The 9837-nt window shown below is 34.7% G+C and overlaps 1 long non-coding RNA gene across 1 annotated transcript; it reads left to right on the forward strand.

Moving 5' to 3' along the window:
• Window positions 1–4277: 4277 nt before the first annotated feature.
• LOC137048076 (uncharacterized) lies at window positions 4278–6801 on the forward strand. Its single transcript, XR_010899312.1, has 4 exons — window positions 4278–4386; window positions 4935–5027; window positions 5556–5677; window positions 6386–6801. It is a non-coding gene; the product is annotated as an uncharacterized lncRNA (long non-coding RNA).
• Window positions 6802–9837: the final 3036 nt, after the last annotated feature.

Below are 9837 nucleotides of genomic sequence, written 5' to 3' on the forward strand. Positions count from 1 at the left end.
ATCACTAGTTTTCTTTATTTACAGTGAGTACCATGTTTTACCACATCTCAGAGACAACACTATTTTGTCAAGTGTCTATAATATAATCAGAAAGTTTTCTCTGTCATACAATATATTTTAACATGTATTGCATGTCATTAGCAACAGTCATTTAAGCATCCTGTTTTATTAATATGATATTCTGATATTGATCTATCCCAAGGGCTCTCAACTTGCTTTGCTTCATACCATTAATAAAACTTGAATACATTCGCTCATTCATTAGCATGATTTCTGCTCAAGTCCATTAGTTTCTTTTCCTTCGGCTGCGAAGAGTTGAGACTACAGCTGATTCGGCTCATTCACGACATCATCAAGCTACATCTTTCTTTTGAATAAGTGACCTCAAGGGGTAAAAATTACATATTGTGCCTTTAATGACTTTTTTGTTGTTGTGGTCAACATATCGTAATTGATAACGTTTAATTGTTTATTTTAAAGTATAAGTGTATTCCTGTGATGGCAAAGCTGAATTTTCCACATCATTACTCCAGTCGTCAGTGTCACATGATAATTTCGAAATTATTCTAGTATGCTGATTTTCTGCTCAAGCACCATTTTTTTTTTTTTTTTTTTTTTTTTTGATGTTGAAAACAGCTGCTTAATATTTTTCTAGAAATCTTTTCAGAATTATTTTCAGAACTGAAAGTTCAAAAGAACAGGATTTATTGAAAATAAAAAAATATTTTGTTAAATTATAAATGTCTTCATTTTCACTTGTGATCAATTAAATGTGTCCTTGCTGAACAAAAGTATCTTTTTTTTAATTTGTATTCTTAAAAATAAAAAAAAATCGTACTGACCCCATTCTGAATGGTAGTGTATCCTAAATATTAATTTCCATGTGACATATTTGTGAAAAATGACCCATCCGAAACTGATCCTAGTAAAAAATGCTTGAGCAACGGTTGCTATGGTTACCTCCTCAGGTGAACACGACTACTATATCACTGAACACCTGAGAAGGTAACCATGGAAACATTACAAGTGTATTTACCACCAAGTTTTGAAATGTTTGGAAAAAACAACATACATTTCTAAATAATTACTTTAAAAATACCATAGCATCCCAGCCTCATTATTTAGTTCTCTGAAAATAGAAGCGAGAAATATTTCTAGTTCTAACGTCCTAGAGGCTTGAAAATAACGAGCAGAGCTCGGTAAGAGAAGTTTAGTGGCGCTTTCCCTCTGACTCATCAATGAAATATTCATCTTTATGGCAATATCCGGCCTTTTCTAGAGTCAGTAACATCCGGCCCCCAGGGAGTCCACCTCTTGCTGATGCCTGGATATTTCTGCCTCTGTTCAGTTTTCACTTGGTCACTTAGAAACACAATTGATTCTCCCTCTTTCAAAGTGCTGATCTTTCTCACATTTACATCAATCCATCACAGGAGGAGAGCAGCTGTTTTTTCAGTAAGATATAAGGGAGGGCTCTCTCAGCCATTTTGCAACAATTACTTGAAATGTAAACGTCACACGGGACCACTATTCCTCGGTCAGCCAAGAATAAATGAACCTAATGTATATTGCTGAGCTTTATGAGCGATAAAATGTGGCATTAGAGAGTTATGAATATGACCGCAGTCTGAGTTCCCCCTCCCGTTGCTTTAAATGACAGAGTCAGTGGCTCTTTGTGAGCGTATATATCCATCTCCATCAGGACGGCGACGGCTGCCAGTTCGCACCTCACGCGTCATGCATCTCGCTTACAGTAAACAGGCAGGCGCCATTAAGTTGACAAGATGAGGGGAAGATTACGCCATTAAAATGCTTTGGGAATCCGCCATTTATAAAGCCAGGCAGGGACAGCATTGTCATTGCAGCTTTGGATTAAACTCCTGGTGCGTTGATGTATTTTGCTCCAGGGACGAGGTCTGGCCTCCTAGTGACTTTCGCTCCTTTCCCCTGACGATACACTGTCAAGGTATTTGCACAGAGACAGAGCTCTTGTGAATGCATAATGTTTTCAGAATCCAGTCTCACAACAGCTTGTGGCTTTTCAATCATCAAAATGTATTTGGAGCAACCATGCGCAAGTCATATCCAGGCAATATGAGGCAAAAAAATATATAATATAATAATAATGAGAGAATTATACTTGTGTTCTTTATGGCATCTAATGACAGCATTAATATTCTCTTTGTGAGCACATATTATCTATTTTCTGTAAACAGACGGGTCCCTTGATTGGATCTAGCGCTTTTGAATTAGCAAGAGGCTGTTAATGGCTCGTGCCGATGTCATTGAATGTGGCATTGATGTAATGTTGTCTGCTTCATTATGAATACAAGTCATTCTTCACTGCTCAAACATTCTGAGATGATTGGATAAAGAGACTCGTTCATCACAATACTATGGGATTGTAACAACTTCAATAAAAAAATATATGAAAACAAAACCTTATTAACATAAAAACCTAATTTGGAAGTCCTTAAAATGATTATAATTTATATTTCTATTAGTTTAATTACTGCATCACAATGGAAATCTTTGAATTGCATTGAATATTGCATTCATATGTCCCTTAAATGGGACTTTCATTGAACAACCCTGTGCTGGTAGATCCTATAACTACACCATTCTTTCTACATTCTAATCAGTGGTTCCCATCCCTGGTCTTGAAGAACCTCCAGCACTACACATTAGCTGTGTCCCAATTCAGAGGCTGCATCCTTCGGATGATAAGACTTCCTAGGCCACCCCTTTGTATTTCAAACACTACTCCAAGAAGCTTCGAAGCATTATGAATCAGCATTTTGGTTCATGATTCAGATCGCGTGTCAAAACACCAAACTGCCGAAACCACACAACTTTACTGATGATTCGCTGATTCAATGCTGATTAGATGGTTTGATACTCGAATCAGTGAATCAGTAGTTTTAGACTTCAAGAAAAAACTTCAAGCCACTCTTGAACAACAGACAGCGTCAAAAGCACTGGGCTAAAAAAAAAAGGATTTCTGAGTGGTTCAAAGTTCTCTGATGAAAGTAAATTTTGCATTTCCTTTGGAAATCAGGATCTCAGAGTCTGGAGGAAGAGAGGAGAGACACATGATCCATGTGTTTGAGGTCCAGTGTAAAGTTTCCACAGTCAGTGACGGTTTAGGGTGGCATGTCATCTGCTGGTGTTGGTCCACTGTGTTTTCTGAGGTCCAAGATCAACACAGCCGTATACCAGGAAGTTTACTATTGCTGACCAACTTTATGGAGATGCAGATTTCATTTTCCAACATGACTTGGCGCCTGCACACAGTGCCAAAGCAACCAGTACCTGGTTTAAGGACCATGGTATCCCTGTTCTTAATTGGGCCGCAAACTCTTCTGACCTTAACCCCATAGAAAATCTTTGGGCTAATATGAAGAGGAAGATGCGATATGCCAGACCCAACAATGCAGAAGAGCTGAAGGCTACTATCAGAGTAACCTGGGCTCTCATAAAACCTGAGCAGTGCCACAGACTGACCGACTCCATGCCACGCCGCATTGCTGCAGTAATTTAGACAAAAGGAGTCCCAACTAATTATGAGTGCTGTACATGCTCATACGTTTCATGTTCATACTTTTCAGTTAGCCTTTTCAGTTACTTTTCAGATTTCTAGAAATCCTTTCTTTGTATTGCTCTTAAGTAATATTATAATTTTCTGAGATACTGAATTTGGGATTTAGTTGTCAGTTATGACAACACAGTCTCACCCCTACTCGTCAAATGTTGCCGAACGGTCAAGGGACCCTGACGTCAGCTGTTGACGCACAGGGTACCCCTAAATCGCCATTTTTCGACGTACTGGGTAATCCACTGATTTCAATGAGAAACCTAGGACGTCATAAACAGACGTGTTGGGCATGTGAATGTTATCGTTATGATGGAATATATTGGGTTATAATTTTTACATTATGACATGTTGGAGTGTGATTCTCAATTTAATCAGCCAGCACAATTGTATTTACATTTATTTACGCTATGATACACGTTTGAAACAGCAGTCAAACCCCACCCCGCCCTAAACCTACCCATTTGCGTATTATATGATATAAAACACAGACTGTAACAGACAACAGGCACACTTTATTGAAAAAGTCCAACTATTCCGAGGCCAAACGATTGAATTGTGTGAAGAAAAGACCCAAAAGCAATCACCGTCTCTATCCGCGCCGCGCGCCGCGCGCGCCCCGGCGTCACACTGAAGACGCCACAGGTAGACCCCTCGGCGTCACGCGATGGACGAACTGGGAACCTTTGGCGTCAACATTAGACGGCAATTCTATCGGTATGAAATCGCGCTGAAGAAGTCTCATTCAGAACACATCGCGATGTTTGGCATCAGATCACGTGTGCCACATGTTGGTGAGTAGTCATACATATTATGTCCTAATATTTGATATAAAGTATTTTCTGCTTGTCGTTATCGATCATGTTCAGTCACTGCATTGTACCTGTCATCATCTCCACTGAGGCTTTGCATTTCTTTGCTTTCTAAATAAACACACCTTGCTAATAGGGTGATTAAACACTGTCACGTGACGTGCTATAGACCTTTAAACATTTGTTAATATTTAATAATAATTACTAGTGTAGTTCCAACGTGGCATTTGTAGTAGAAGCACAATAAAAAAAAAAAAATAAATAAATAAAAAAAAACACTTGTCATGCGTTTACCACAGTATTGGTAGTTTTAATGTGATATTTGTTGTAAATAAACAGTAACCACAACAATTGCTATTTTTAATGTGATATTTGTTGTAAATAAACAGTAGCCACAACAATTACCATGCTTTAAATGCATTTTAATGTAAAATCCAAATATTGTTATTTAAATAGTATACTTTATAATGCTATATATTATATATTATGACTTTTTTCTCTCTTTCTTTTTTTTTTTTTTACCTGAAAAGACCAAAAGGGCCTCTCGGACTCAGTCAACCCATTCTTGTTTGTGGAGAAGTAACGGAGAAAACCAAAAGCTGCAACAGCAAATATTTGTAATGGTATGTATGAGTTGGTTTGAACCCTTTATCAAACATTTTATTTAGCATTTGTTGTTACTTATTCTTACAAATCCCATATCTCAATCATTAAGAACATATTCCCGAAGTCTTAATAATTCACAAGATTTAACAAGTTGTCAAATTCGTATGATTCTCGTACATATAGCTCTGAAAAAAATGAAGAGACCACTTAACATGGATTTCTAAATGTTAAGTGGTCTCTTAATTTTTTTTTCCAGAGCTGTATTTGTATATGAAGAGTTCAGATGCAAAAGCCTCAAAAAGCCACTTCGGTCACATGACATCAGATATTCAATTATTTTTTCTTAATCAGATCAGTTGCACTGTTTATAACGTCCCGTTTGCATGTAAATAATTTATGTGATCACAAAATCAAATGAGTTATCTACATTTTCAAACAAATTCTTATGATATAGCTTGCTATTACATACTTTTAACTGTCTTAATTTATATGTTTTAAAAACAATAGTATTTGCACAGAGTAAATGATACTTTCTTGTTTTACAGAAGAGAAGAAAGACCAGACCTTATATCGAAGCAAGCTAAGAAAATAAGTCCTTTGTTTAGGGTGAGGAAGGAAGATGGACATCTTGTGCCCGAAGAAGACAGAAAAGTGCGCAAGTCCATTGGTATGTCTTGTATTGAAGCAATGCTGTAATATGTAGTACAAAATTTGATGTTGATCTCTCAAAGGACTATTCATTTCAACAGTGATCATTCTTTCTACTCTGATAAAATACGTACCATTATTCATGTCTAAATATTTTAATAACTCCTAAAATAAGCAAATGAGGTTCTGTATCTTGGATTTATTTAAAATGGTAAATATTTGTTTTCCCTTTTTGATACAATTATTATTACACTTTTGGCCTTCAGTTCTTAAAAACTGCACCGTCTTTTTGTCTTAGATAAAAGTAGACAAGTGTGGGAAAAAGCATTTAGTTGTTATAACTCCATGTATTTCTCCATTGTTTTGTAGACCATGGATGGTTCTGGGTAGCTTTAGAAGATAATGAGTTGGGACATATTAGGAATCAAATAGTAAATGTTCTTTGAAATATCTGGTTAGTTCTTTCTAAAAGATCTACTGTTTAAAAGGTTGCTGTTGATATGGGTAAATTAGTTTTTGTTCAGTACTTGGCTAATATTATGGGCTGAAATATTATACATAATGCTTCAATGTGTATATTATTTTATGTACTGACTGCTGCTTTGTAAATTTAAATCAGGAATTGGCATTTCTGCCCATTTTGAGGTGGAGAGTTTACTGAAGAACATAGGTTAACCTGACTGTACATTAAACTTAATATGAATTGTGTTTGTTGTTTTACTTTTAGACCAGGACTGGAGAACGCCGGATTATACGACTTCTTCCTCTGGTTGAGAAAAGGCTACACAACATCAGTGATCACATCATCTGTACATTGATTATACTGTAGGGTACAAGTGGGCGAACTGTTTAGAAGAAGAAGAACATGAACATGATAGAGGGAAGAGACAGAAACCAGTCTAGTTGTAATAATGAATCATTATTTTCCAACACTATATCAAATCTGTTTTCTGTATCATAGTTGACTGGATGGGATTATGTGGCACTCATTTGTGTGGCTTCAGCAGCTGTGAATGGATTAATATGATGTTAATGTGTTTTTTAAAACCCATTTTTATTTATCTTGAATCTAATTTGACTTTATTCTACTTTATCAACTGTATACTGTATCCTCCAATAAAGTGTTGAGTGATAAAGTATGGTGAGTATTGTGTATGGTGTTTGGTACAGTAAATACACATTCAACAAGTTTATTTAGGTTATCTAATTAATTACCAAGAATATTTTTACTTGAGAAGTAAACATTTTTTATCTGGTTATATTATATTTGGTACAATGCTCCAAAAAGTTGTATATACTTGCATGCTGTGACAAGTATGTCAGTTTTCAGTGAAATAAAGGGAAGGATTACAAACACTTCAAGCTTAACTGAAGATGATCCATGTTGATCATTCTGGTACATCTACTACTGCAATAAAAATTAAAGCATGCACATTTTCGATGCCAGGTACGTGAAGAGGGTGTAGATGAAATTGTGACAATGTCTCTTGTTATTTTACTTAATGGTGCATGGTCCTATATTTAATAGTAATAATGAAGTGTAAATAATATAAATAGTTTTTGTTTACTCTGGAAAGTGGATAATGGCAAGTTGTTGCAGGTTCATCCATTATATTTATTAGTGTTTATCCATAAAAGAAAAGAAAACTTAATAATTATTATTTTACAACATTTCTTTCAAATATTTCTGTATTTCATCAGATGGTCTTACAATATCAAAACCTATACACAAGCATGACGTTAGAATAGAAAAGACAAAATACTCTGATATTTAAATGTGACTCAAAGTTTGTTGTACGTGATGAGGAGAATAGATCTGTGTATGTTGTACTGCCCTTACACCTCCAGGGACCCAGTAGTGGCCCCTTGAAGAGCAAAAAAAAAAGCATATTTCAAATGGCTTTAACTCAAAGTCTGGTTAGCGTATCACAGAGAAAATTGGCAGGACAACTGCATATGCAATGTTTACTAAATAATGTTGGCCACAGTTTTCAGACATATATGGAAAGCTGCCATAAAGGTTTTTTTAAAAGTGCTCACAGTAAAATATACAATTTCAGCTGGGCCCTCATATATGTCATAAAGGTTTACACAATGAACATATTTTAATATCCAGTTGTCCATTAAATATGTTATTTACTTAACATTTATTGTTTCATTATGAAACCTTTTAAACTACATTTCCCATATATCTGTCATTGTATCAATGCAATGGGAAACATGGCGCTGTAGTTCATAGAAGTGTGCAGAAATGCTTAGGGTTAGGGTTGGGTTCTCAGTAAAGGAGTCATTTCTCAGAACATAGCGACACTTTATAGTTAGCTTAACGTATTACTGACGTAATAACACCAAAACATACTTTGTAACATGAAACGCCGTTTTATATAAGTTAAAACAAATAGTCCAATCACAGCGCGTTCTGCGATAAAGTCACAGCCAATGACAACCCAGCTGAACAGAGGCGTCACACTTACTTGTCCATTTATGGTAAATTATATCACATCTCATCCGGTTCAACTGAAGGGGTAGATTCCTTAAAGAATTAATATTTAGGCTAAATATTATATTTATTATAATAAATATTAAATATTATTTATTCTAAATATAGGCTAAATATTTATTTATTCTAATTAAATAATAAAACTCACATTTTAAAATGAAAGTCTTCTTTGTGTGGTTAAACTGATGCATAATAAATATATTTGAAAGAGAATCCTTTTTCTATGCAATGGTCTACAAGCATAAACTTCTTTAAGCCATCCTTTACAATCTGACCTCTTGGAATTAAAACAAATATAACAAAAGCACAATGAATGCACACAATTTTGTAAGCATATTCCAATATTTAATGTCAAACAGTTTAAATACAAATGTAGTGCCCATATATATATATATATATATATATATATATATATATATATATATATATATATATATATATATATATATATATATGCAAAAAATAACATTTTACATTCTAAACTTTAATACTATATATTTGCGATTATTGTTCACTTTTATTGTAACTAAATTAAATGCCAATTAAAATAGTTGATGATTATTGTAAATGTTAACCATTTTCAGTAAGAAAATACTTCTATAAAGTACATTCATGTTACAGTTACATTAACAAGGTAGTGATATAATGATAGGTAGTAAAATAATGATAGAGGTAGTTATGGTGGACATGTACTTTAGTGGCCATTGTAATAAAAGTTTTAATGAATAATTATTGATTTCAAAAGGTATTAACTCTCACTATCTTCATTTGTTCAAACAAACAACAAATGCAGAAATATACATTGGACTATAGCATCATGAAGTCAATGCATGACTAGTGATGGCAATAGATATGTCCTTCACTAAATCTCCTGATGATAAAGGCATAGGCAGACATCAAGAACAGTTTATGAATATTGGTTCTGCATATATCAAAGAGATCATAAGACTCCACAGACTCCATGTGAAGACTTTGAGACACTGTGACAGAGCAAAGGGTGCACTTCACTGGACATGTCCTATGCATGCCCAAACAACAACACCCAAAAACACTTATGAAGTGGACACCACCAGGAGGACGCACGAGACAGGGAAAACCAAGGAAGATATGAGACAGATGTTTCACGAAGACCTCAATGCCGGTGTTCCATGAGAAGATGTGAAAACGTGGCCACAGATCGAATATGTTGGAGGACACATGTTGCCCAATGTGCCCAGGACAGGACATGATGATGATGTTGTCAGTTTATACATAACTGTAGGATTTATTTCTGTAAAAAACGATGCATAATTAAATGTTAAATACATTTATGTAATAAGTTCACAGATACGTGTGTATTCCCATTATTAAAAGTATATAATAGCAAGCTATATCATATGAATTTGTTTGAAAATGTAGATAACGCACTTGATTTTGTGATCACATACATTATTTACATGCAAACGGGATGTTAATAATAATAAAAAATAATTGAATATCTGATGTCATGTGACCGAAGTGGCTTTTTGAGGCTTTTGCATCTGAACTCTTCATATACAAATACAGCTCTGGATATACTATACTATTTAAATAACAATATTTGGTTTTTACATTAAAATGCATTTAAAGCATGGTAATTGTTGTGGTTACTGTTTATTTGCAACAAATATCACATTAAAACTACCAATACTGTGGTAAAC

This window comes from Pseudorasbora parva, chromosome 19 (assembly GCF_024679245.1).
Source record: "Pseudorasbora parva isolate DD20220531a chromosome 19, ASM2467924v1, whole genome shotgun sequence".
In the NCBI taxonomy this organism is placed as follows: Eukaryota; Metazoa; Chordata; class Actinopteri; order Cypriniformes; family Gobionidae; genus Pseudorasbora; species Pseudorasbora parva.